Source organism: Globicephala melas, chromosome X, assembly GCF_963455315.2.
Source record: "Globicephala melas chromosome X, mGloMel1.2, whole genome shotgun sequence".
Classification (NCBI taxonomy): Eukaryota; Metazoa; Chordata; class Mammalia; order Artiodactyla; family Delphinidae; genus Globicephala; species Globicephala melas.
Window position 1 is genome coordinate 12,719,141 of NC_083335.1, and position 27,116 is coordinate 12,746,256.

Below are 27,116 nucleotides of genomic sequence, written 5' to 3' on the forward strand. Positions count from 1 at the left end.
CATTCTCTTAATTTCAAATGCACTGTAACAAACATGCATGTGTACTCTCCTCCCCTCACGATTACTGTTTTTGATATCATTTTACACTTAATTGTCTTGTGCATCCTTAAATTGCTTATTGTGGATATAGATGATTTTACTACTTTGTCTTTTAACCTTCCTACTAGCTTTCTGTGTGGATTATTTCCTATGTTTACTGTATGTTTGTCTTTACCGATGAGCTTATTCATTTCTTAATTGTCATGTTTCTAGTTGTGGCCTTTTCTTTTTTGCTTAGAGAACTTCCTTTAACATTTCTTGTAAAGCTTGTTTGGTGGTGCTGAACTCTTTAGCTTTCAGTTTTCTGTGAAACTTTTGATCTCTCCATCAAATCTCAATGAGAGCCTTGCTCAGTATTCTTGGTTGTAGGTTTTTCCCTTTCATCACTTTAAACATCTCATGCCACTGTATTCTGTTCTGCAGAGTTTCTGTTGAAAAGACAGCTGATAGACTTATGGGAGTTCCTTCCTTTGTTATTTGTTGCTTTACCCTTCCTTGTTCCTTTTAATATTGTCTATATCTTTAATTTTTGCCATTTTAATTACAATGTACCTTGTGGTCCTCTTTGCGTTGATAATCATTTTATTTCTTAATCAGACTTAGAGCAATTTGATGTATTTTACTGATGTTTTCAAAGAGCCACTTTGGAATTTTTTAATTTCTATTGCATTTTTGGTTTTCTATTTCCTTGAATATATTTTTATAATGATTGACTCAGTCTTTCCTTTTGGGGAGAATTTTTTTTATTGTTTCCTAACATTTAGTAAACTGAGCTCATTCTTTTCTTATTTCTTTAATTAAAAAATTATAAAGGCATTTATAGATGAAAGCTTTCCTCTGATAAAGCATCTACAGGAATAACAGAATTGGATTTGATGTCTTCTTTCTTTAATTCCTTCATGGATGTTATGTAAATTACCTTTTTGTTTCCTATTTGAGTCAAAGGAAATCTAAAATATGTTGCCTAATTTCAAATTAGATAAGATTTGGTAACTTTTCATTAATTATTTCTAAAGCTACTGAAAAATGGACAATTTGGACTGCAGTATACTTATGATTTTAATATATTAAATGATTTCTGTGTCAAACAAATGACTAATTTATATAAATATTTCAAAAATTTATTAAAAATTCTCATTCTCTAATTGGGGAAATTTAAGATGTTACAGTTAATAAATAATTTATATTTATTGATTAATTCAGTTCTCTGTCTTCTACAAGAACCTAAGATTGGTGTATGTGTAAAGCAAAAGAATCAGAAGTGAATATGCATAAATTTAATCAGTGCTTATTTTGACATGCTCCATTTACATCGGTGATTTTCTTTTTTGGAGAATATTTCTTTATTTCCTCAATCTTTTTATAAATAAAAGATATTTTCTACTGAAAAATGGTAACATATCAATAAAGAGAAAAATATTAAGATATATAGAAGGAGAAGGAAGCTATTAAATGATATTGGAAACTACTCCTATCGCAATCTTAAATGAGATCCACAACAAGCACACACTACATTAAAAAAATGTCTATTATGAAAGAAGTGTATATAAGCGTGTCATTCCATGTGAGGCATTGTTTTGAATAGAGCAAAGAGCATCAAATAGGCCCTACTGTTGGGCTTCAAAAGGGTTATTTCGTACAAAATAGAGGTATCAGTGTTAAGACAAAAAATGGTATCAGAGAATCTCTGAGAGCCTCAGAGATAAGTTGTATGGCTAGAGATATCCTCTTCTATGCTTCGAACTTCCAGCATTTTCTTTTCTCTCTTAAACTTGGAAATGTCAGATTTATCCCCTGAGGCATACAACTTGATGTCAACGGAAAATACTGAATATAAAATGCTGAATGAAGAAAAGAAGAGGGGCTTCCCTGGTGGCGCAGTGGTTGAGAGTCCGCCTGCCGATGCAGGGGACAGGGACGCGGGTTCGTGCCCCGGTCCGGGAGGATCCCACATGCCGCGGAGCGGCTGGGCCCGTGAGCCATCGCCGCTGAGCCTGCGCGACCGGAGCCTGTGCTCCGCAACGGGAGAGGCCACAACAGTGAGAGGCCCGCGTACCGCAAAAAAAAAAAAAGAAAAGAAGAAATGCTTAGGCTAGGTAGAATGGAAATGTAATTTCTGAAAGAACAAGATGCCTGATGAGGGTGGGTGCTTTTAGGCCTCAGTTTGATCTCAGATGGAAAACTAAAGCAAAAGTGTAGCAGCTTGAGCAAGTTTCCTCAAACTGGACAAAATGCTACACAGCTGCTTGTCTTGGTTCTTTTGTCTCTTTGCGGTGTTTTTTCAAACTGGAAGGGTGGGGGAAGAGAGCTGAGGACAGGGCCTGCTGGCATAGCTGGAGCACTACTGCCATCGTGCGGAAATAGTTTCAAAACACCCTACGCTGTTACCGCTTCCTTCCTGTGAGGCCCACCAGTAAAGGAAGTTTGGACCTTTGAGGAAGTAGAACAGGTTTGGGGTCCCAGCCGGACCTCCTTGCCTTCTCTCCTAAGGCCTTACCGGAGACCTGGATGTTGGGAGTATCTTGGTGTAGAACCTGGAGGGTGAGGGTGTCTGGAGTAAGCGAGCTGCCGCCAGGAGGTTAAGGAACAGGAAGTTGGGGGGTGGGGCTTAGGTTTCCTTCCAATATGGGCAGGACTAGAAGAATTGACACAAAGACAAATGTAGGCTCATGTAGGCATTTGTCTGCTGTTCCTGCCCTTTGCAGCCAGAGTTAACAGGCTTTCATGTGGTATCCCTGTGCTGTGGGGCTCGGGTCCCCTTGGCTAAGGTGTTAGATCATGGTGGACAGGCCTATTACAAGGGAAAATTAGCAGCATTTGGTTCGACTGCTGCGAGTCCGAGGTCACACAAAATTCTGGAGTCTCGTTGCCTGGAGCAAAGGGGGCCTGATTAGAAGTAGAGGATAAATTGCCCAGTCTAACTTTGGCTAGCTGAAGAAAAAAGATCTACCCCAGATGGAATTTTGATGTCCTCTCAAGTGTCACAATAAGGGAGGGCATAAGACTCTTGAGGCCTGAGATAACTAATCATATTATATTACTCAATATTCTCTGTTCCTGCTTCATAGCTGGTTGGAGATGAAGATGCTTCATAGGCCTGTCCTCTTCTGATACCTCAGATAAGATCAAGACTCCATCAAGAGTTTTATCTAGGCCTAATAATCAGCTACAAATCTACTGTAGCTGCCTTCTCCTTCTAGACCTAGAGAATACTTCTTGGTCTTCCTCTCCATTTGGTGACCTCACTTGGATGTGTAAGTCTATTCTGCTAGCCAAAGTTACACTGGGCTCCAGAATTTTGTATGGTCTGTGACCCACAAGCATACCACATGCTGCTAAACTGCCCTTGGAACAAGCTTAATCATCTTGCTGACTCTTCAGCCACAAGGGACCCAAGCCTAGGCCTGGCCCCCCAACTTCCTGTTCCTTGACCTCCTGGCGGCAGCTCGCTTACTCCAGACACCCTCACCCTCCAGGTTCTACACCAAGATACTCCCAACATCCAGGTCTCCGGTAAGGCCTTAGGAGAGAAGGCAAGGAGGTCCAGCTGGGAGCCCAAGCCTGTTCTACTTCCACAAAGGTCCAAACTTCCTTTACTGGTGGGCCTCACAGGAAGGAAGCGGTAACAGCGTAGGGTGTTTTGAAACTATTTCCGCACGATGGCAGTAGTGCTCCAGCTATGCCAGCAGGCCCTGTCCTCAGCTCTCTTCCCCCACCCTTCCAGTTTGAAAAAACACCGCAAAGAGACAAAAGAACCAAGACAAGCAGCTGTGTAGCATTTTGTCCAGTTTGAGGAAACTTGCTCAAGCTGCTACACTTTTGCTTTAGTTTTCCATCTGAGATCAAACTGAGGCCTAAAAGCACCCACCCTCATCAGGCATCTTGTTCTTTCAGAAATTACATTTCCACTCTACCTAACCTAAGCATTTCTTCTCTTCTTCACTCAGCTTTACACTTTCTCATGACATCAAATTTTCAACTTCAAGGGATATAGTAGGTAGATCCAGACAGAAAAAGAAGAAATTGCCTGAAGCCTGGGCCTCTTTTCAAACGAACAATTCACAAATTCAAGTGGTCTTTGACCTCGATAATCTTTCAGACAACCTGGGAGTATTTCTCCATGTTGTCACCTTTTAGGTTGAATTTTAAGTAACAATTTGGCATGAGCCATAAAAAGAGGTATCAGACAGCTGTCATTACTGCATACCACAAATGGCGTGATACATATAATTGCATATGAATAAATTCCAATTAGAAGTTAGAGTTTTGTCTCATGGTTTCATCATTTAACATTAGAACAGTTTCTTCCCATGCCATTAAATATTATTCATCTACTTCCTTGGACTTTATGGTGTTTGTGTATGTCTGTATGTGTTATACTTCATCTCTTAGATATAAGACTTACAATATTTTTTTTTTAGTAAATGAAGGAATAGTGCATGCCAAGTATCTGGAAAATAACCATGTGACGATCAAGAAGAAAATCACTATCTTAAAACCTGTTAAGACAACTGATAACCTTTTTGATTATTTATATCATATATTTAAATAGATATACATTTCTATATTTAGTTTCACACAAAACATAAATCTGTATTAAAATTGGATTTATGTGTATAGTGTGGTTTGGATCAGACCAGAGTTTACTCTACAAAAGTATTGAGGGGAATGAATAAACATGAATATTATCAATAATAAACCTTGTTTGTCAATATTTAAAGCCTTCATTTTATACATATATAAAATTATATATATATATATTTATATATATATAAAACTTAAAAGTTCACCCTCAAAAGACTGATTTGGAAAGGAAGAAACCATTAGTGGTTTGGTTTTGTTTTTTGAAATTTTATGTATACAACACAAGGTACACATTGGCTCTCTCGAATACATATGTTCATGTGTTTGGATCAACATAATCACACATGTGGAGTAAAAGACACTTTACTTTGACATTTCTCTTACCTGCTCTTAGCCAACTTTTAGGGTTTGATCCTGAAAGTCCGTTTGATTTTCTCCCTAAAACACAGGAAGAGAATGTCTCTTCCTATCAGAACAAAGAGAATGGAATTCAAGCTTTGTGAGGGTTGAAGGGAATACTTGGTGTAGCTCAAATGAATGCATTAAAAAACAAAAAACAGCGGAATGATGGATCCATTGCCCATCCACACTATCCACTCTTGCAAAGGAAACACTAATGAAATTTCTTGACTCCATCACTGAGACGTGGTTAGGTGGGATCACCTTAGGCTTCCCCTCACTACTAGGCACATGGCCTCTAATAAAGATAGTTTGCAAAGGATGAACAAAACAGTCTTGAGCTGAAGGAATTCCAGGTCTAGGAGCAACCACATCTCTAGTCTCGGATATGGGACACTGTCTCCATACATATATATCTCTGTAACCTTCCAAGAAAATGGTCAGGTCAGACTATTTCTCCATTGGATGCAACCCCACTCCTCTGGTCCAGACTCTCCAAGTCTACTCTAGGTGAAGTAGGAGGGGAACATTAGAGGTCATTTCTCTCTTTCACAGGACCTGGAGCAAAGGAGGCATGTTTCCCAAAGGATCTCTAAGAAACTTATAGCTGCCAAATGTCCACACACCACCAGTGAACTCAGTTATGATCAGACTGAAGGCTATGATCAGACTGAAGGCTAGGAACAGGTGATGATGTCACAAAAGCCAGTTCTCTTCCCCTGGTACTGATGGAAGCTTACCTGTCAAAGGAAAATGTCTGCTTGCATCCTCAGAGCCCAGGAGAGACCTTACATAAAAAACATCTTGAACCACGAGAAGGCCACAGCAGAGCACCAGACTGACATTACTTCCTTTCTGTTAAGAATTCAGATACTGAAATATAGAGATTAAGAAGGATGGCACGGTATATGTATAACTGATTCACTTTGTTATTAAGCAGAAACTGACATATCATTGTCAAGCAATTATACTCTAATAAAGATGTTAAAAAAAATAAAATAAATAATAGCTTACAGTAAAAAAAAAAAAAAAGGATGGCACGATGAGAAAGGCAGCTATGAATTTTTATGATTCTACCATTATTAACCATGAGGTATCTGTAGGTCTCAACACCAAGAGGATGGATATCTTATAAGGTCATTAAGGAATCTTCATCACGAACTACCTATGAAGCTGGCACAGAGAACACTAACTAGTATGAGGTAAATAATGTTTCCTCAGGCCTAAATAATGCCATCCTTTTCAGGGAAATACCAACACCAAAAGCCACCTCTTTGCCCTCCTTGCAAGAACTGAGATAACATCAGGATCCCTTCAGGATAAAAGAGTGGACCCTGGGGTTTACAGTGAACCTGCAAAGCCCCAGGAGCCACCAGCTGGTGGTTGGGCTCAGAGAATTCCTCAGGGCCTTCCATTACATTCCTGGGTTCCATCCACTTGAGCAATTAATTTTAGGCTCCCAGAAGATGTTCTGGGCCACACAGGGCAAGTCAGTGTATTCCCATTCCGTCTATACAGGTCCCTCTTGCTCCAGGCAATGGTACTTTAGGCTTTCGGTCTCCATCGGTGACATGGGCTATTTAGGGTACTTGGCACTGGCCTGTCCACTGTGCTCTGTCACTGCTGTCAAAACGGGCCCAGGGCTTCCCTGGTGGCGCAGTGGTTGAGAGTCCGCCTGCCGAGGCAGGGGACACGGGTTCGTTGCCCGATCCAGGAGGATCCCACATGCCGCGGAGCGGCTGGGCCCCTGAGCCATGGCCGCTGAGCCTGCGCGTCCGGAGCCTGTGCTCCGCAACGGGAGAGGCCGCAATAGTGAGAGGCCCGCGTACCACAAAAAAAAAAAAAAAAAAAAACGGGCCCAGGCCCCACAACACACGAGTAGCCGGCATGCCTAAACCCCAAAGGGTACATTCACAAGGCAAATGTCCCCAGCTTCTGCACTTGGCTCTAAGGCCTGCCCACACTGTTAGGAAACTGAGGCCCCACCGCCCTACTTCCTGTGTCTGGACTTCCTGGCAGCAGCTGGCTGGCTCCTGGGTTGTGGCCGCTCCTCGATCAGATACTAAGCCAAGGCCCTGACTCTGCACTGCTCCTGCCAAGCCACAGAGAAAATGGTAGGGAGGCCAGTCTTGGGTTCAGGTTCCCTTTAGCCTTCCACTGGCCTGACCTCCGCCACTGCTAGGCCTTGCAAGGAGGAACTGCTCATGGCTTGGGCCCGATGAAACTATGTCCACACGATGGCAGTATTGTCCCAGGACAGACAAGTAGTCCTGCTCTGAGCATTCTTCTCCCGCCCTTCGAGTTTGAAAAAACACCATGAAGAGACAAAGACACCAGGAAATATGGCTGCCTTGTTTTCTGCTCAGTTTGAGGAAGCCTGCTCATACTCTTTGCATTTTCTTTTTGGTTTCCAGTGGATATCAAACTGAAATCTAAGCCATCCAACCTCATCAGGCATCTTCTCTTTTTCAGATTTCAATTTCTACTTGACCAAGTCTTCCCACATTTGCTCTTCCTCACTCAGCATTTTATCTCCAGCATTTTCTCATGCTATCAAATTGTTTGGGGGTATCAAGGGGCAAACCTCAGGGATCCATGCCTAAGAGAGAAAAGAAAATGATTAGACCTAAGGGCTTGGCAAATCTAGGCCACAGGCCACGTGGCTATTATCCTGTCTCACCTCCCAAATTCCCTGGGGTCTTCAAATATTAGGCCTTGTTTGTTGAGTTGGAGAAGCCATTTGGTGGAGCTCTAGGAGGAAGGGCCAGATACCTCTTAAGACTGAATGCCAGACAATGTCTCACTTGGAATGATACATTCTTAAATGACTGTAAATTCCAATCAGGTGGGACACATGACTTTGTCTCATGGTGTCATCATATAACATTGGAAAACGAGCATTTTCCATGTCATTAAATGGCCTTAGACTTTATTGTGTATGTTTGTCACTGCTTTTTACTTAAAGATTAGTCTTATGATATTTTCTCATTAGTAAGTAAGACACAGAGCTTGTTTTTACTTTTGCACAAAGTCTTTACCAGCACCTTATATCATTTACACATATCCATATTAATATACCTTTCTGAGTGCTTGAATTTTCTTATATTTTATTCTAGAACACGTTTCGGAAAATATAAAGTCAAAAATATATGGTAGGTCATTCACAGTGAGAAGAAATAACCACTTTAAAAATGTCTTTGCCGTGCATTATCATCCCTTCCCTACGTACATAAAATATGTAGTTTTATAAAATAATGTTCAAATTCCCCAGTACTATGATTGTTTAAAACAGTATTTTATCACCTATACCTTGTTCAAACAAGATTTGTGAATTCTTTACCCCTGACATCTAGAATAAGATAAGAATGCCCAGTTTTGTCAATTCTATTGAATGCTTTAGCCAGGGTAATCAGGCAAGAAAACATATTAAAGGCATCCAAATTAGAAAGGAAGTAGTAAAATTATCTCTAGTCACAGATAAAATGATTACATATAAAGAAATTCCCAAGAAATCTACAAAAAATAATATTATTTCTGATTGATGAACTCAGCAAGTACTATAGGGTAGAAAAGCAACTCACACAAATCAGTTGTATTTGTATAAAGTAGCAATGAACAATCTGAAAATGAAATTAAAACAATTCCATTTATAATAGCATCAAAATGAATAATATACTTAGGACAATATTTAACTAAAGAAATTTAAGACTTTTACATTGAAAATTACTGACAATTAAAGATGACCTAAATAAATAAAAAGATATCCTTTATTCATAGGTTGCGATCCTAAATATCGTCAAGACGGCAATACTACCCAAAGGGATCTACAGATTCAATGTAATCTCTGTCATTGTCCCAACAACGGTTTTTGCAGAAATGGGAAAACTAATCCTAAAATTCCAGTGGAATTGCAAGTGACTTCTGTAGCCAAATAATCTTTTTTTTTTTTTTTTTTTCAAAACTAATCTTGAAGAGGAAAAACCAAGCTGGAGGACTGACTTCCATTTTTCAAAACTTGCTACAAAGCTACAGTAATCAAAGCACTGTGGTACTCAAATAAAAATAGATACGTGGAACAATAAATAGATTGAGAGTGCAGAATCAACCCATACACTGTGGTCAGTTGATTTTCAAAAAAGGTGTGTAGGTAATTCAAAGGGCAAAGAGTAGTCTCTTTAACAAATGGTGTTAAGACAACTGGTTATCCACATACAAAAGAATGACTTTAGACATGTACTTCACACCATATGCAATAATTAACTCAGTATGGGTCAAAGTTCTAAATGTAAGAGGTGAGACTATAAAACTTTAGAGAAAAATAGAAGGACAAAATTTCATGACCTTGGATTTGATAATGGTTTCTTAGATATGTCACTAGAAGTAAAGGAAGAAAAAAAAAAGGTAAAGAAATTCATCAAAAATTTTAAAAAACAAACAAAAAAACAACTTTTGTGCATTAAGGGACTCTATCCAGAAAGTCAACAGACAACCTGGAAAATGGGAAAAAACACTTGCAAATTATTTATCTCCCAAAGTTCTAGTATCCAGAGTATATAAAGAACTCAAGAACAAAAAGACAAATATCCCAGTTTTAAAAAATAGGAAAAGGACTTGAATATACATTTCTCCAAAGAAGATGCATAAATGGCCATACATAACAGTCAAAACAGAAATGTAATTTAAAACCACCAAGTGATACCTCTTCCTGCCCACTATAATGTAAAAAAGATAAGGAAAGAAAAGTACAAGTATTGCTGAGGATGTGGAGAAATTGGAAGATTCATACAGTGCTGGTAGGAATGCAAAATGTTCAGCTGCTATGGAAAAAGTTTGGCAATGCTTCAAAGATTTAAACATAGAATTACCATATGGCACAAAGTTATTTCAAGAATTTTACTATCATAACTTTGTCTGAAGGCAGGATCTTTCATTTGAGAACAATAAGAATTGCTGATGAACTGCAAAAAGAAAAGGCCATTTGGAGTTTTTTTAGAATTTACCCTGCAGCAAAACAAATAAAAATATTTAGTGAAATCTCAGTCTAAGTCCAACCAATGTAAGCAGAAAAATGCCAAGATGGTTTTTAAACTTAATCCTTAACCCTTAGTCCTTGTCACACGATATTACTAATCGTGTGACAAGGGAAGCAGAAGAAGGACTGGAAAAAAAGTTACCATATGACCCAGCAATTCCACTCCAAGGTATCAAAAGAACCGGAAAACCACTACTTACCACAAGTACACGTATATATACACACATTCACAGCAGTCTATACACAAGAGCCAAAAGGTGGACACAAGAAAAATGTCCATCACTTGATGAATTGATAAACAAGATGTGATATACATATATATATAAAATGGATATTCAGCCATAAAAAGAAATGAAGTAATGATGTATCTTGTGACATGGATGTACCTGGAAATCATTATGCTAAGTGGGAAAGGAAAGACAGGAAAGGCCACATAGCGTATGGTTCCATTTGTATGAAATAACTAGAGTAGGTAAATCCAATGGAAGCAGAAAGTAGATTAGTATTTTCCAGGGGCTGGGCAAACTGGGTAGTGTAGAAAAACTATTTCATGGATCTAGGGCTTCGTTTGGGGTAATGAAAATGATTTGGAGGCACATAGAGATAATACCTGCACAGCATTACGAATGTACTAAATGTCACTGAATTATACACATTAAAATGATTAATTATATGTTACATGAATTTTCCCTCAAATTTTCAAAGTGGCAATATATTTAAATATGTTAGTATTCCAAAGATTTATAAATGATATTTGAAAAGCATTCAAGCTATAAGTGATAAAATATTATTTTTTAATTAATTAATTTATTTATTTATTTTTGGCTGTGTTGGGTCTACGTAACTGTGCACGCGCTTTGTCTAGTAGTGGTGAGCGGGGACTACTCTTCGTTGTGGTGCGCGGGTTTCTCATTGCGGTGGCTTCTCTTGTTGCAGAGCACGGGCTCTAGGCGTGTGGGCTTAGTAGTTGTGGCATGCGGGCTCAGTAGTTGTGGCTCGCGGGCTCTAGAGCGCAGGCTCAGTAGTTGTGGCGCAGGGGCTTAGTTGCTTCGTGGCATGTGGGATCTTCCTGGACCAGGTATTGAACCCACATCCCCTGCATTGGCAGGTGGATTCTTAACCACTGCACCACCAGGGAAGTTCCTAAAATATTGTTTTAAACAATCATAGTACTGGGGAATTTGAACATTATTTTATAAAACTACATATTTTATGTACGTAGGGAAGGGATGATAATGCACGGCAAAGACATTTTTAAAGTGGTTATTTCTTCTCACTGTGAATGACCTACCATATATTTTTGACTTTATATTTTCCGAAACGTGTTCTAGAATAAAATATAAGAAAATTCAAGCACTCAGAAAGGTATATTAATATGGATATGTGTAAATGATATAAGGTGCTGGTAAAGACTTTGTGCAAAAGTAAAAACAAGCTCTGTGTCTTACTTACTAATGAGAAAATATCATAAGACTAATCTTTAAGTAAAAAGCAGTGACAAACATACACAATAAAGTCTAAGGCCATTTAATGACATGGAAAATGCTCGTTTTCCAATGTTATATGATGACACCATGAGACAAAGTCATGTGTCCCACCTGATTGGAATTTACAGTCATTTAAGAATGTATCATTCCAAGTGAGACATTGTCTGGCATTCAGTCTTAAGAGGTATCTGGCCCTTCCTCCTAGAGCTCCACCAAATGGCTTCTCCAACTCAACAAACAAGGCCTAATATTTGAAGACCCCAGGGAATTTGGGAGGTGAGACAGGATAATAGCCACGTGGCCTGTGGCCTAGATTTGCCAAGCCCTTAGGTCTAATCATTTTCTTTTCTCTCTTAGGCATGGATCCCTGAGGTTTGCCCCTTGATACCCCCAAACAATTTGATAGCATGAGAAAATGCTGGAGATAAAATGCTGAGTGAGGAAGAGCAAATGTGGGAAGACTTGGTCAAGTAGAAATTGAAATCTGAAAAAGAGAAGATGCCTGATGAGGTTGGATGGCTTAGATTTCAGTTTGATATCCACTGGAAACCAAAAAGAAAATGCAAAGAGTATGAGCAGGCTTCCTCAAACTGAGCAGAAAACAAGGCAGCCATATTTCCTGGTGTCTTTGTCTCTTCATGGTGTTTTTTCAAACTCGAAGGGCGGGAGAAGAATGCTCAGAGCAGGACTACTTGTCTGTCCTGGGACAATACTGCCATCGTGTGGACATAGTTTCATCGGGCCCAAGCCATGAGCAGTTCCTCCTTGCAAGGCCTAGCAGTGGCGGAGGTCAGGCCAGTGGAAGGCTAAAGGGAACCTGAACCCAAGACTGGCCTCCCTACCATTTTCTCTGTGGCTTGGCAGGAGCAGTGCAGAGTCAGGGCCTTGGCTTAGTATCTGATCGAGGAGCGGCCACAACCCAGGAGCCAGCCAGCTGCTGCCAGGAAGTCCAGACACAGGAAGTAGGGCGGTGGGGCCTCAGTTTCCTAACAGTGTGGGCAGGCCTTAGAGCCAAGTGCAGAAGCTGGGGACATTTGCCTTGTGAATGTACCCTTTGGGGTTTAGGCATGCCGGCTACTCGTGTGTTGTGGGGCCTGGGCCCGTTTTTTTTTTTTTTTTTTTTTTTGTGGTACGCGGGCCTCTCACTATTGCGGCCTCTCCCGTTGCGGAGCACAGGCTCCGGACGCGCAGGCTCAGCGGCCATGGCTCAGGGGCCCAGCCGCTCCGCGGCATGTGGGATCCTCCTGGATCGGGCAACGAACCCGTGTCCCCTGCCTCGGCAGGCGGACTCTCAACCACTGCGCCACCAGGGAAGCCCTGGGCCCGTTTTGACAGCAGTGACAGAGCACAGTGGACAGGCCAGTGCCAAGCACCCTAAATAGCCCATGTCACTGATGGAGACCGAAAGCCTAAAGTACCATTGCCTGGAGCAAGAGGGACCTGTATAGACGGAATGGGAATACACTGACTTGCCCTGTGTGGCCCAGAACATCTTCTGGGAGCCTAAAATTAATTGCTCAAGTGGATGGAACCCAGGAATGTAATGGAAGGCCCTGAGGAATTCTCTGAGCCCACCCACCAGCTGGTGGCTCCTGGGGCTTTGCAGGTTCACTGTAAACCCCAGGGTCCAATCTTTTATCCTGAAGGGATCCTGATGTTATCTCAGTTCTTGCAAGGAGGGCAGAGAGGTGGCTTTTGGGGTTGGTATTTCCCTGAAAAGGATGGCATTATTCCCTTCCTGTGATTTAAGATGAAAAGCAAACCGTTGTACCTTGAGGATCAAAATATGAGGTTTGTAACACCAAGTAAAAGTAATGGCAAAACAAATTGTATTTTACTCTACTTCTATATGTGATAAGTTTGAACCAAACATAGAAATATTTATTTATTCTATAGAGCCAATATTCACATTGGGATTTATGTTTAAAATTTTGAAGAAAACAACTAATGGTGTCTTCACGTCTACAGAAATATATTTCTGGGTGTACTTTTGCCCATATACATAGTGAAGACTTGAATTGTTGACAAACAAGGCTTAATTTTGATAATATTCTGCATAATATTATATTCTCTAAAAGTGACACACAGCACTCTCCACATTATGGAATGATTAAATATCTTGCTCCTATAGTCAAGGAAACTGAAAGCTTTTGATAAATTATTACTTAACACAAAATCTGGTCCTCTATATTTAAAGACATTTAAGTAGCCTCTCTATATAAGACCTGAGAAAGTAATAGGACAAATCTCAAACCACAAGGAAATTCCACACAAATGATGTCATTTTAAATCCATAACAAACAAAACTTTCATGCACATACACACCTGCTACACCCTGTAAAAAAAAGAATGATCAGAATGCAATAAATCAAAATATTGAGTTCCTACTAAGCTTTTGAAAGCTTTATAATCTTTATAATTGTTCACTTTTGTACTTCTTTGCCAGATGCTTAAAATATCCTTAGGATTTGAGCAACAGTAAAGAAGTGTTATGAGATTTAGCAATAAAGTTTCATTAGTTACCTCATAAACAGTTAATGTCATTGGAAATTTCCAATTACCTAATATTGTGTGAAATATTCATGGCACTAAATTCTACCTATTGTGTGACCAGGATGGAATTGAACAAAGATTTGGTGATTGTCTATGTATGTATGTATGTGTGTGTGCTTGTTTTAAACACTCCTTTAAGCAAATAAGGGAGTATATTGATGGGCCTACACCTATTTAATTAAATGGTATCAGCTTTCGTGATCAATCATATATAATATTTGAATGCATTTATCATCAAGTTGGTAATGGTGGTTGCCTCAGGAAAGTGGGATTTGTGATCAGGTGTTTCTATTTGTTCTTCAAAGATTTGTGAATTCTCATATACTTGATCAATTCCAGTCTCCTAGAAGATATTCTGGGCCACACTGTCAAGTCAATGTATTCCCATTCCGTCTGTACAGGTCCTTCTTGCTCCAGGCAATGGTACTTTAGGCGGTCTCCATCAGTGACATGGGCTATTTAGGGTACTTGGCACTGGCCTGTCCATTGTGCTGTCACTGCTGTCACAACAGGCCCAGGCCCCACAACACAAGGGTAGCCGGCATGAATAAACCCCAAAGGGTACATTCACAAGACAAATGTCCCCAGCTTCTGCACTTGGCTCTAAGTCCTGCCCACACTGTTAGGAAACTGAGGCCCCACCGCCCTACTTCCTGTGTCTGGACTTCCTGGCAGCAGCTGGCTGGCTCCTGGGTTGTGGCGGCTCCTCGATCAGATACTAAGCCAAGGCCCTGACTCTGCACTGCTCCTGCCAAGCCACAGAGAAAATGGTAGGGAGGCCAGTCTTGGGTTCAGGTTCCCTTTAGCCTTCCACTGGCCTGACCTCCGCCACTGCTAGGCCTTGCAAGGAGGAACTGCTCATGGCTTGGGCCCGATGAAACTATGTCCACACGATGGCAGTATTGTCCCAGGACAGCCAAGTAGTCCTGCTCTGAGCATTCTTCTCCAGCCCTTAGAGTTTGAAAAAAACTCCATGAAGAGACAAAGACACCAGAAAATATGGCTGCCTTGTATTAGCTCATACTCTTTGCATTTTCTTTTTGGTTTCCATTGGATATCAAACTGAAATCTAAGCCACCCAACCTCATCAGGTATCTTCTCTTTTTCAGATTTCATGTCCTATTTGGCCAAATATGTTTAATTAACATATACTTAATAATTAGTTTTATTCCTTTACAGCTTCAAAATCTTTTGTTATTTTCACAAATTATATCTTTATACATTGCATGTCCATTAACGTAGATTTATATTGCTTATGTAATTGCCTTGCCTTTTAAATTACATAGGAAAATAAAAGGTTAAAAAGCAAAAATAGGATATTCCCTGGCAGTCCAAGCCCAGGTTCAATCCCTACTCCAAGCCCAGGTTCAATCCCTACTCAGAGAAGTAAAATCGCACAAGCCACATGGCATGGCCAAAAATATATCTATCTATCTTATATATATATAAGATATATCTTATATTTATATATATCATATATATATGATATATCTTATATCTTATATATATGATATATCTTATATATAGCATATATATAAGATATCTTATTATATATGATATATCTTATACATATATATATTTATATTATACATACATACATATGTTTATATTATATATGATATATATCTTATATATATCATATATATAATATATTCTGGCTTTTATATGTATCTATGAAGTTTCCTTCTTCCTTGTACTGGCTAGTGTCTTCATTTCACCTTGGATGACTTCCTTTTGCATTTCTGGTATGCTAGCTCCTCTAGTAACAAACTCCATCTGTATTTCTTTTCTAGCAAGTCTTAGTTTCTCCTTTGTTTTTGAAAGTTAGTCTTGCTGGATGTGGAAACCTTGGTTGACAGGGTTTTTTTAAATGCCTTTTGGCTTCCATGGTTTCTGAAGAGAAATCAACTGCAAATCTTATTGAGGCCACCTTGTATTGACATATGATGAATCCCCTTCATGCTTACAAGATTCTTGTTTGGTGGCTCTTGGAAGTTTGATTATAATGTGACTCATTTTGGATCTCTTTGTGTTTGTTATGAAGAGTTTCTTGAGCTTCTTAGATGTGTATATTCATGTTTTTTTATCAAATTTCTAGTGTGGGCCATTATTTCTTCAACTACTCTTTCTGCCTGTTTCTCTCTCTTCTCCTTTGCTAACATTATGTGTAAGACAATATACTAAATCATGTCCTACAGGTCTTGTAGGCTCTGTTCATTTTTCTTCATTATTTTTTTGTTCTGCTCCTCGGACTGGATAATCTCAACTGACCTAGCTTCAAGTTCCCTGATTCTTTCTCCTGACTGTTCAAATCTCCTGTTAGAATATTCTAGTGAATTTTTTATTTCAGTTACTGTACTTTTCAGTTCCACAGTTTCTATTTTATTACTGTTTATAATTTCTGTCTCTTTATAGATATTCTCTATTTGGTGAAACATTGTTCTCCTGGTTTCCTTTAGTTCTTTGTATTTAGTTTCCTTTATCCCTTTCACACCATATTTAAGAAAGATGATTTTAAGTCTTTTCTAGTTAAGTCCATTGCCTAGGCTCCATTCTAGACAATTTCAACTTATTCCTTTTTTTCCCTGTGAATGGCCATACTCTTGTTTCTTTGGATGTTTTGTTTTTTGTTGGTGGTGAAAACTGAACATTTTGAATATTACGGTGTATCAACACTGGAAATCAGATTTCTAACCCAGAGGTTTAGTTGATGGTACTTGTGGGTTGTTTTCTGCTTGTTTAGTGACTTTTCTCAATTATTTTTGTAAAGTCTGTATTCTTTGTCACGTGTGGCCACTTAAGTCTATGTTCTGTTAGCTTAGTGATCACTTAGTGTTTTGACCGACTTTCTTTAAACATCTGAAAAATACTGTCAGTCTTTGCAATTGGTTTTCTATTGGGGAGGTCTTTCAAAGATTATCCAGGCTGTTCACAACTCTACTTTACCCTTCACTTCCAGATTGCAAGGAGCCTAAAGAGACATGAGAGATTAGGGTCTCAGGACTTATCTGAGCAGTTGTCCAGCCCTGGGTATGTCTGTGGTTTTCTAATTTTTCCAGTACATGCAAGAAGTTTTAAAGTTCCTTCTTTTCCCCCACATTTCCTTTCACATCCTTCTCCTTCCTATGCTTCTCCATCTGTCTGTCTACTGCTAATAGTCCTAACTATTGTCTCTTGCCCCGGGCTGCTCTGGCCAATAATTGTGCCTTTAAATTATTTTAGTAAATGCCTTTCTTCAAGACAGCCCAGCCCTGGAAACACTCCAAGTAAGTCAAAACAAAGGCATGCTCTTGCACCAACCCTTCAGGGAGCCTCCAGTTAGGTCAAAATGGACAACCACAATTCTTTGAGAATAAAGTCCATATTGCTCCCTCAGGAACTAACATCACAGACCAGGAGGGCAAGATCCATCTTTAAGACAGTGTGGTTTTGGGGGGGTGGTAGGTGGGGAATTTTAAGTGCCACAGTCCTCTCTCACTGCAAAGTAGTCACTTCTTTTTCACCAAGCCATTTTTGGTTTCCTTCAGTTTTCAACTAGATCTATAGGTTTGTAAAATTGGATTCTGACACTTTTTGTCAACTCATTAGTTACTTTTATGAAGGGATGATCATTGGGCTTCCCTACTTCAGCACCTTCAATGACATCATCTTTGCCACATGTTTTTACATTTCTAGAAATAATCCTGCTTCTTTACAATGTACCTGCTACAACAGCCATGTATGAAGAAGTGAAGTGAGGTTATGAGTAATGCTACCTCTGGCAGGGAAGGATTTTTTTCTTTTCTTTTTTTCTTTTCTTTCTTTTTTTTTTTTTTGCGGTACACGGGCCTCTCACTGTTGTGGCCTCTCCCGTTGCAGAGCACAGGCTCCGGACGCGCAGGCTCAGCAGCCATGGCTCACGGGCCCAGCCAATCTGCGGCATGTGGGATGTTCCCGGACCGGGGCACGAACCCGTGTCCCCTGCATCGGCAGGCGGACTCTCAACCACTGCGCCACCAGGGAAGTCCGGGAAGGATTTTTAAATGTGTTCATTTTCAATCCTTTTCACCGTTTTTGGTCCCTTATCAGTTTTAACACTTCTTAGTTTGGTTGGGTGGTTCTGCTTGTCTTCAGGCTCTCTGAACTCCAGGCAATGGGCTTTTAAACATTTGGATGTACCCGAGTAGTTTAGCAAGCGCACCTGCTCCTGTTATAATGCCACCTGGAACTGGCCTGTCTTTGGTGTCCTGACACTGTTGCCATAAAAGATCCATGCCCCACAATACCAGCATAGCACTTGAAAGCCTGCTACCTCTTGTCCACAGGAGACAAATGCCCACAAGAGCCTGCATTTGTCTTTCAGTGGATTTCTCTTTTCTTCCACACTGGGTGGAGAACAAGGCCTTGCCCATGACTTTCTGTGCCTGGACCATCTGGCAGCTGCTGGCTCAATTCTAGTCCCTCACTCTCCAAGCTGTACAATAAGATCCCACCATGTTCAAGTATCCTGTAAGGCCATAGAGAAGGCGGCCAGGAGGCCCAGCTCGGGTCTAAACCTGTTCCAACTCCCCATATGCATGATCTTCCTCAACTTTTGGCCTCAAGGGAAGGAAGTTGTAAGGGTTTTTGGTGTTTTAAAACTACTTCCTCACAATGGCAGTACTGCTCCAGACATAGGCAAGCCTGGTCCTTGAGCTCTCATCTCCCACCCAACCAGTATAAAAAAAAAAAAACAAAAACGCCACCAGGAAACAAAGGTGCCAGCAAATATGGCTGCCTTGCATTTTGTGGGTTTTAAGAAACATACTCACACTGTTGTTCTTTTGTTCTCGGTTTCCATCTGAAATCAAAACTGAGGCCTAAATTACCCATCCCCATCAGGCATCTTCTCTTGCGAGAACTCAATTTCTATTTGACCTAGTTCTGCTCCTCGTCACTCAGCTTTACATCCCATGCATTTTCCCAAGCTATCAAGTACTCTGCTTCTGAGGCCAAGTCTCAAGGAGCCAGGCCTAAGAGAAAGAAGAACATTCCAGAAAATCAAGGGCAGCATTAGGGCATTTCTAGGCAACAACAATTGCTAATAATTATTGAGTATTCATTGAATACAATGTACCAGTAAATATTCCAAGGATCTTGATAAGAATTTATATATTGACTCTTCACAACATACCTCTGGGTAAGTAGTATGATTCTTGCCGCTTAATAAATAAGGAAAGGTAGCACAGAAAGTTTAAAAACCTTTTCCAAGGTCACATAGCTAATAACAGAGACAATTTAAAAATCCGATTAGCCAGACTTCAGAGCTCCCACTCTTAAGGACTCGGGAGGCAAACTATAAGCTCACTTCTGAGGCACTTTGAGGAAGCCTCCCAGCTTTTTCTGGTTTTCCTGTATTCTCTAAGACTCAGGTGCAGAGAGGATTCAGGAAGCAAGCTCAGTTCAGTTCTATCTTCGATTCTTGGCATAGAGGAACAACAGGTAAAAATAAGTCAGATTCTGTTGACCTTCTAATCATTAGTCCACTTGCTTCTCAGTTAAGCCCTTTCCACAATGTGTTGCTTTTTATTGCAAACCTTGAAACTTCCCAAAGCCCCCTAACCCGATTTTTATTTGCTTAAGCAGGCCAAGGAATAAATTCCCACAAAGGCCCCACTTACACTCAGCTACCTGTAGATCTACCTGTAGATCTAGTTGTACAGGTACAGCTACCTGTAGATCTCCTTTGGCTCAGAAAGAGCAGATGAATTGGGAGCGGAGGGGAAAGGAGCCACATTCAGGTCCCAGTGTTTCAATAATCAGAAACCTGTTGACTTTGTTTAATTGTATATATGGTACATGTGTATTGATATGTATTTTTCAGTATCTTATTATGATATTAATTTTGGCTATTTACCAAATATTTCCATTACTCCTCCTGGATACTGGATCAGCAATATTAGGCCAACGGGTGGAGCCAAACCCACAGGTCTGATTAAATAAATACCCCAACCTGTCTCTGAAATCATAGCAGAACCCTCTATGGCACAACATAACCGGGACTCATAAATAAAGCAAAACAGCCAGATTATGTAATCAATACGGGTCAGCCATTTGAGGCACAGAGAAGTAGAGAAAAATGAAGAGTGGATAAAGAGGAGGATACAAAGATAGCCAGCAGAAAAAAAATTCCAACATATATTATTATCCAAGTTGTGTATAAAGATAAAATACATACAGTTTATAGTAATATTATAGGTCACTTTGTGTTCAGTTATCTGAATTCTATATTAACTAAATATTCTATATTGAAAAAAGATTATTTTTCATAAGTAGAAAAAAGCTTTTTTCTTTTTTTTCTTTTTTGTTTTTTGGCCCTGCAGTGTGGCTTGTGTTCCCCGACCAGGGATTGAACCCGTGCCCCCTGCCGCGGAAGCATGGAGTCCTGACCACTGGACCGCCAGGGAATTCCTTTTTTTCATATTTTTAAATTATACTTTGGATAACTAAAGAATACTGTCAAAATGCTCATAAAATACAAAAGGGAAAAAGGTACAAAATGGAAAAGATATGCAAGAAAATACCCGATTATTGTAAATATGTATGTATGTAAATTAAAATGTATTACTATATTTATGTAAATATAAAACATGGTAAGGATCAAATAAAGACATAATCAGTGTTTGTCTCAAGACTGTGGAATTATAAATACAGTGAACATTCCTTAGTTTTCCTTGGGAAGTCAGTTTACAGCAGCTGTCTAACTTAGACAATAAATTATGTAAGTACTTAGAGTACACAAATTATATTCTCTACTTAATTACCAAATTCATTATTAAGGACACATCATTTCTATATTCTTATAAAGCATTAATACTTATGCCAAAATTAAAATATGGATATATATGATGCATAAAAGTGTAAAGATATAAGAAAAGGTCAATGATAAAGTTGAGTCTTAACACATACATTCAAAACCCATGGGGTTGGTAGATGCAAACTATTACATTTAGAATGCATAAACAACAAGGTCCTACTGTATAGCACAGGGAACTATACTCAATATCCTGTGATAAACCATAATGGAAAAGAATATGAAAAAAGAATGTCTGTATGTGTAGAACTGAGTCACTTTGCTGTACAGCAGAGATTGGCACAGCATTGTAAATCAACTCTACTTCAATTAAAAAAAAAAAAAACCTATGTAGAGCTTGACTCTAATTTCTGTTAAAAAGAAAACCACAGGCCCAAAATGGAGTCACTTATGCTGGACCACGCCAGCAAACCAGGGCTTAATATCTAATCAAATTGAAGATTCAACCTCCCCCAGAAATGTAGTCTTAACTGAAACAGTCAGTCAGTAATTTTATCATCAGCACCAATGAGGTACTATGTTACATGGGCCCTCTCCATTCCCCAAAGGAAGATGAGGTAACCCATATAATAAAACCCTTTTTCCCAAAAGGGAGAAGACCTACTCTGAAATAATACTCTTCTCTGTTTATGACTTCCTCATCCTGCCTTTGAAAACCTTTCCCTTTCTGTAGCCATTTGGAGCTCCCCTCTACTTGCTAGGTGGGTTGCTACCTAATTCATGAATGAATCATTCAATAATACCAATTAGATCTTCAAATTTTTCTCATTGGAACTTTGGTTTTTAGCATTTCCTTAAATGAAAATAACTAAATATGAATGTTTATTTTGAGCATCAGGTTTGAGCCACTGAAATACTTACTAGTGAGCTCTCCATCTGTAAAGACATTTAAAAAGAGAGACGCCATTTTGGTTACTTTCAAAAATATGTGAGCCAGCAAATGGGGGACTCCATAGGAGCCTAAGAAATCAGCCAAATCAAACAGCACAAGGTCTAATGGCTGAAAATGGCTTCCTGCAAGCTTTGAGATTCCAGCAATTTCTTTTCCTCTTGCAGGGACACCCGAGACTTGAGCCCTGCATCAGAAAACTTGAAAATGCGGGAAATCCTACAGAATGTTGCAGAAGAGATCTGCAAAGCCTTGGTCTGGTGGAAACAGAAGTCTTGAAAAGATGCCTGATGAGGGTGGGTGGTTTTCACGGACATTTCGATTTCAAATGGAAACCAAAAGCAAAAGCACAGCATTGTGGGCCGTTTCTCCAAAATGGGTTTGATGCAAGGCAGCCATGTTTCCTAGCTCCTTTGTCTCTAGTTGGCGTTTTTTTCGGACTGGATGGGCGGTAGAAGAGGAGCCGGGGGCAGGGCTAGTTGGCTTTTCTGGAGCCATACTGCCATCACGAGGAAGTAGTTTTAGAAAAGCCAAAATTGTAAGCGTGAATTCCCCTGAGATCTAGCCTTTAAGAAATGTGTGGCTAATTCCCAGGCCTAATGGGCCCTGACCAAGCTGGGTCTCCTTTACTTGAACTCTGAGGCTTTCTAGGAGCTCTGGACAAAGGAAGAATGTTGGTAGAGAAGCTTCTGAGTGAGGCGCCAGTACCGTGGCATGGTTTTTGTTTCCTCCCACTGGGGGCGGAACTAGAGGAGAGCCCTCAGAGCCTAGGCAGAGCTTCTGCGCATTTGTCTCCTGCCCCTGCCCCTTACAGAACGAAACAGTTGGGCTGGCACAAGATGTCCCTGTACTCTGTGGCCTGGGCCCCCTGTGTCAGCAGGGTCAGAGCTGGGGTTCGGGATGGGAATCTCACTCCATGTCACATCTAACAGCTGCTGGTCTGTGATCTGGAGTTCTCATGGACACCCAAAAGGCTGGTACACTCATTGCCTGGAGCAAGGATGGCCACCCTGCCATGCCAAGCCGGTGAACTCCAGAACATCAGTAGGAGTCCCAGTGTAACAACCAAATGGGAACCAAGGATGGAGAAGGAGGCCTGGAGTTGTTTTCTGAGCCCAGAAGGATGTGGCTTTGTAGCTTTTTTTCTAGGGCTCAGTATGATGACTACCCCTTAAAGCGACCTGCTCTCATCAGGGACAGAGATACGTTCTTTAGTGGTTAGCTTTCCCCTAAGGAATATGAAACCCTTGGGGCTTGGGACCGAATCATTCATTCATATCAGCTAGTATTATTCTCTGTGCCTGCTTCTTAGCCTTTTACTGATGAAGATTCCTTGTAGGCTTCACAAGATATCCTCTGTTGAACTGAGCACATCAGGACCCCTGAACACTCGCCTATTTTAGTGCCACTCACTCTGCTGTACCTGAGATGATCTCAGTATATAACCTCTTAGAGAAAGGCCAAGCAGCCCATGGAAACAAGCTTTGGTATTTGTATCTTCTTTCTCCTGCTCTCTCTTCTAAATCTATTTCATTTGAATGTTTCCCTGTGTAGCTCCCAGGCGGTTGTTGGTATGACTTTAGTATGAGGATATCCTTGGGTTTTGAGTTTTTCCCTTCTATCATACATTTCCCAGTCCTTGTATCACAAGGGCACCTCACATGTCATTAAATATCCTTCAGATGATTGGATTTTGTGTTACTTAGAAGTTTGCCCAAAGATTTTTGTTTTCTTTACTACAAAAAGTGACCTTTTTCATTTCCATATGTAAACAGAACTATGCATATTTTTTTTTAGAGAAATACAATCTTACGCTGGAGGCTATTTTAAAGTCGGAAGGCTATTCCTTGGTTTCTTGATTCCAAATATAAACCAGTCTTGTTAATATTTCAAAGATTCAGTCATGTATAAAGTTAAAACCTGATGGCACAACCTTAGAAAAATTATTCCAGAAAGGTGGACACAGTGAGCAGTTTGCTTGGAATCCTTCCTTTGTGCATATTCACTCTTTAGAATCCATACATATTTATGTATTCAACTTCAGGTAATAATACATGTGATAAGCATATACTTTATTTTTCCCTTTCTCTTTTCTTATATTAACAAACTAGGATGATTTGATCCTGAAGATTCAATAATTTGCTTTAATCTCTAATCAAAGGTGTGAGGTATCTTGCTTGATCAAGACACAGAGAATGGAATTCAGTCTTTGCAAGGACTTAGGAGGACTACCTAGTGTAGCGGAACCATGTGAGATCCAACCTATCTGAGAACAATAGGTGCTTTCCCCTCAGCAATGTCAGCCATTGCAAAGGAAAGCTCAATGAATTTACTTTCCCTACTCTCTCTTCTCCTATAGGAATGTGGCTGTGTGATCACTTTTGAGAGGCATAGTCTCTGGAGGAAGGGTATGATCATGTGCAAGGTTAACTGATGCACGTAAATTGCCCTCAGACAAGTTAAACAAATTGACAGTGCTTCCAGGCTCATAGGAGCATGTCCGTTTCTACAAATAATCACATAGCACTGGACAATAACGATGGCTTCATTTTCAGCAGCTTGCTCAGGATATATTAGTTGGGAGTTGGAGATAGTTGAGAACTTCTTGAACCATAATTTACTTGGATAATGGTGAATTTGAGAACCTCTGCCAATAGACTTTTCTGTGCCATGGCCCTTTTCTTCTGGGAAGTTGGTGCCCCGTTCTTTCTTCCCCTTTCCTGCTAAATTGTTTTCCTTTAGCTTTTCATTTTGGAACAGCTAACGATCGGTAATGGATGTCAATGGTTGAAGGGGAGTAAACACTGACAGTAGTTGTTCTTAGTTTCCAGTTTTGGCTATTTTCATCATAACTGAAATACTGAAATTCAGCTAGGAACTATTTCCTTAGGCTTCTATCCACTCTCAGTCCATTGGCTTCTGTTAAGGATAGTTGGGGTGAGGTGAACACAGTATTCTTGAGCCTAAGGAATTCCAGAGCTGAGGCCACCTCTTTTTTTTTTTTTCAAATAAATTTTTTTATTTATTTATTTTTGGTTGCGTTGGGTCTTCGTTGCTGCGCGCGAGCTTTCTCTAGTTGCGGTGAGCGGGGGCTACTCTTTGTTGCGGTGCGCGGGCTTCTCATTGCAGTGGCTTCTCTTGCTGCGGGGAACAGGCTCTAAGCGCACGGGCTTCAGTAGTTGTGGCACGTGGGCTCAGTAGTTGTGGCGCATGGGCTTAGTTGCTCCGCGGCATGTGGGATCCTGCTGGACCAGGGCTCGAATCTGTGTCCCCTGCATTGGCAGGCGGATTCTTAACCACTGAGCCACCAAGGAAGTCCCTGAGGCCTCCTCTTGTGTTGCCTACAATTCAGTCTTCATACATTTGTCTACTCTACTCCACCATGTGGCCAAGTCAAAGTACTGTTCCAAGGCAGGCACCCCAGCACATCTGATCCAGGCTTTCTATCTTGGTCTGTTTTAGCAGAAATAATTTCAGGAGGTCGGCGTTCACCTTTCACCTTCACAAGGCACCTGGGGTCATTGAGGCATACTCTACCAAATGTCTCCAAGACACTCCTGAGAGCTAATGACACTTTGTCAATAATCAATTATTGCCTCTTGGCTCCAAATACACTCTTCAAAATATCCTCTATGATAAACAGTGAGATTTTTCTCCGTGCGCTCTGACACTGCTGCCAAATGGTGCCAAGGTCCTGGTCCTGAAGTTCTATGTCCCAGACTGTCTGCCTCATGCTCAAGGGACAGGAAGAGGAGGCAAATGATCATAACCTCTGCATTAGGTTGTGAATCGCTTCCTATAATCTTGCCTGCACTGGGAGGGGCTTCACCCTGACTTCCTGTGCTTGTACTTCCTGGCAGCTGCCTGTTCGGTCCTGGCCACTCACTAGCCAGCTTTTACAATTATATCTTGTCTTTGTCAACGTATCCTGGAAGGCCTCAGAGATGAAGGCAAGGATGCAACGCTTGGAGCTAGGGGATGCTCAACCTCCTGCAGGTCCAACATTCTTCAACTTCTGGGTCTCCTGGGAGGAAATACTGATGGCTTAGGGCTTCACCAAATGATTTCCTCATGATGGCAGTAGTGCTCCAGAAATGTCAACCAGCCCTGCCCCGAGGCCCTCTTCTCCTGCCCATCTAGTCTGAAAACACAAAAGGCAAAGGCACCAGGAAACAAAACTGCCTCACATATTGCCCAGTTTGAGGAAACCTGCTCATGCTACTGTGATTTTGCTTTCCATTTCCATCTATAATCAAACTGAAGCCTAAACCACTCCCACCATCAGGCATCTTCTTTCATCAAGCATTACGTTTCCACCAGATATTGGCTTCACAGTTCAGCTCTTCTTCACTCAGCATTAGTTCTCCAGCACTTTCCCAATTAACAAGTTAACTTCTAGGGACAAGTCTCAGGATACCAGGACTAAATGGAAGAAAATGTTGGAAGTTCCAGGCCTGGAGGAGGTCACCTCTAGTCATCTGTCCTCAAGGGCCTCCTAGATTCCCAGGGAGTTTCCATCCATTCTCTAGGACACATTAATATGTTTGTGTTTGGTGGAAGGCTGTTTTTTGACTCAGCTCCTGAGAATTCTTTTCTTAAGGCCTATAATAACTCTTATTGGTTAATAGCATGTCCTACACGCGACACCAAACGTACCCTTATATTTACTTTTTAATTAAAAAATGTATATTAATTATTTTTACCATGTTTCTGTCACTTCTATGGAAGGAGCTAATTTCTGCTTCTTTAGTTTAGAACAGATAGAAGATTATTCTGTTTCTAGTGAATCTTGGGGACATATTATTGGAACTTAAGATTTCAGTGCATTCCTGTCTATATTTTGAATTTTCATGTCGTTTCCAATGTCTGCTTTTCAGGTGGAACTACTACATTTTATTGTATGTACATTTTAAAAAATTTATTTATCTTAATTTGTTTATTTTTGGCTGTATTGGGTCTTCGTTGCATGTGGGCTTCTCATTGTGGTGGCTTCTCGTTGCAGAGCACAGGCTCTAGGCACACAGTCTTCAGTAGCTGTGGCACGGGGGCTCAGTAGTTGACCCTCGCGGGCCCTAGAGCACAGGCTCAGTAGTGGCACACGGAGCTAGTTGCTCCGCGGCATGTGGGATCTTCCCAGACCAGGGATCGAACCCATGTCCCCTGCATTGGCAGGCGGACTCTCAACCATTGCGCCACCAGGGAAGCCCCTGTATGTACATTTTAAATGATATTTTTCATACGTAGTTGTTTAATAATCTGTTTTTACATACACTGGCATAAACTATATAATTCTGTCAACAG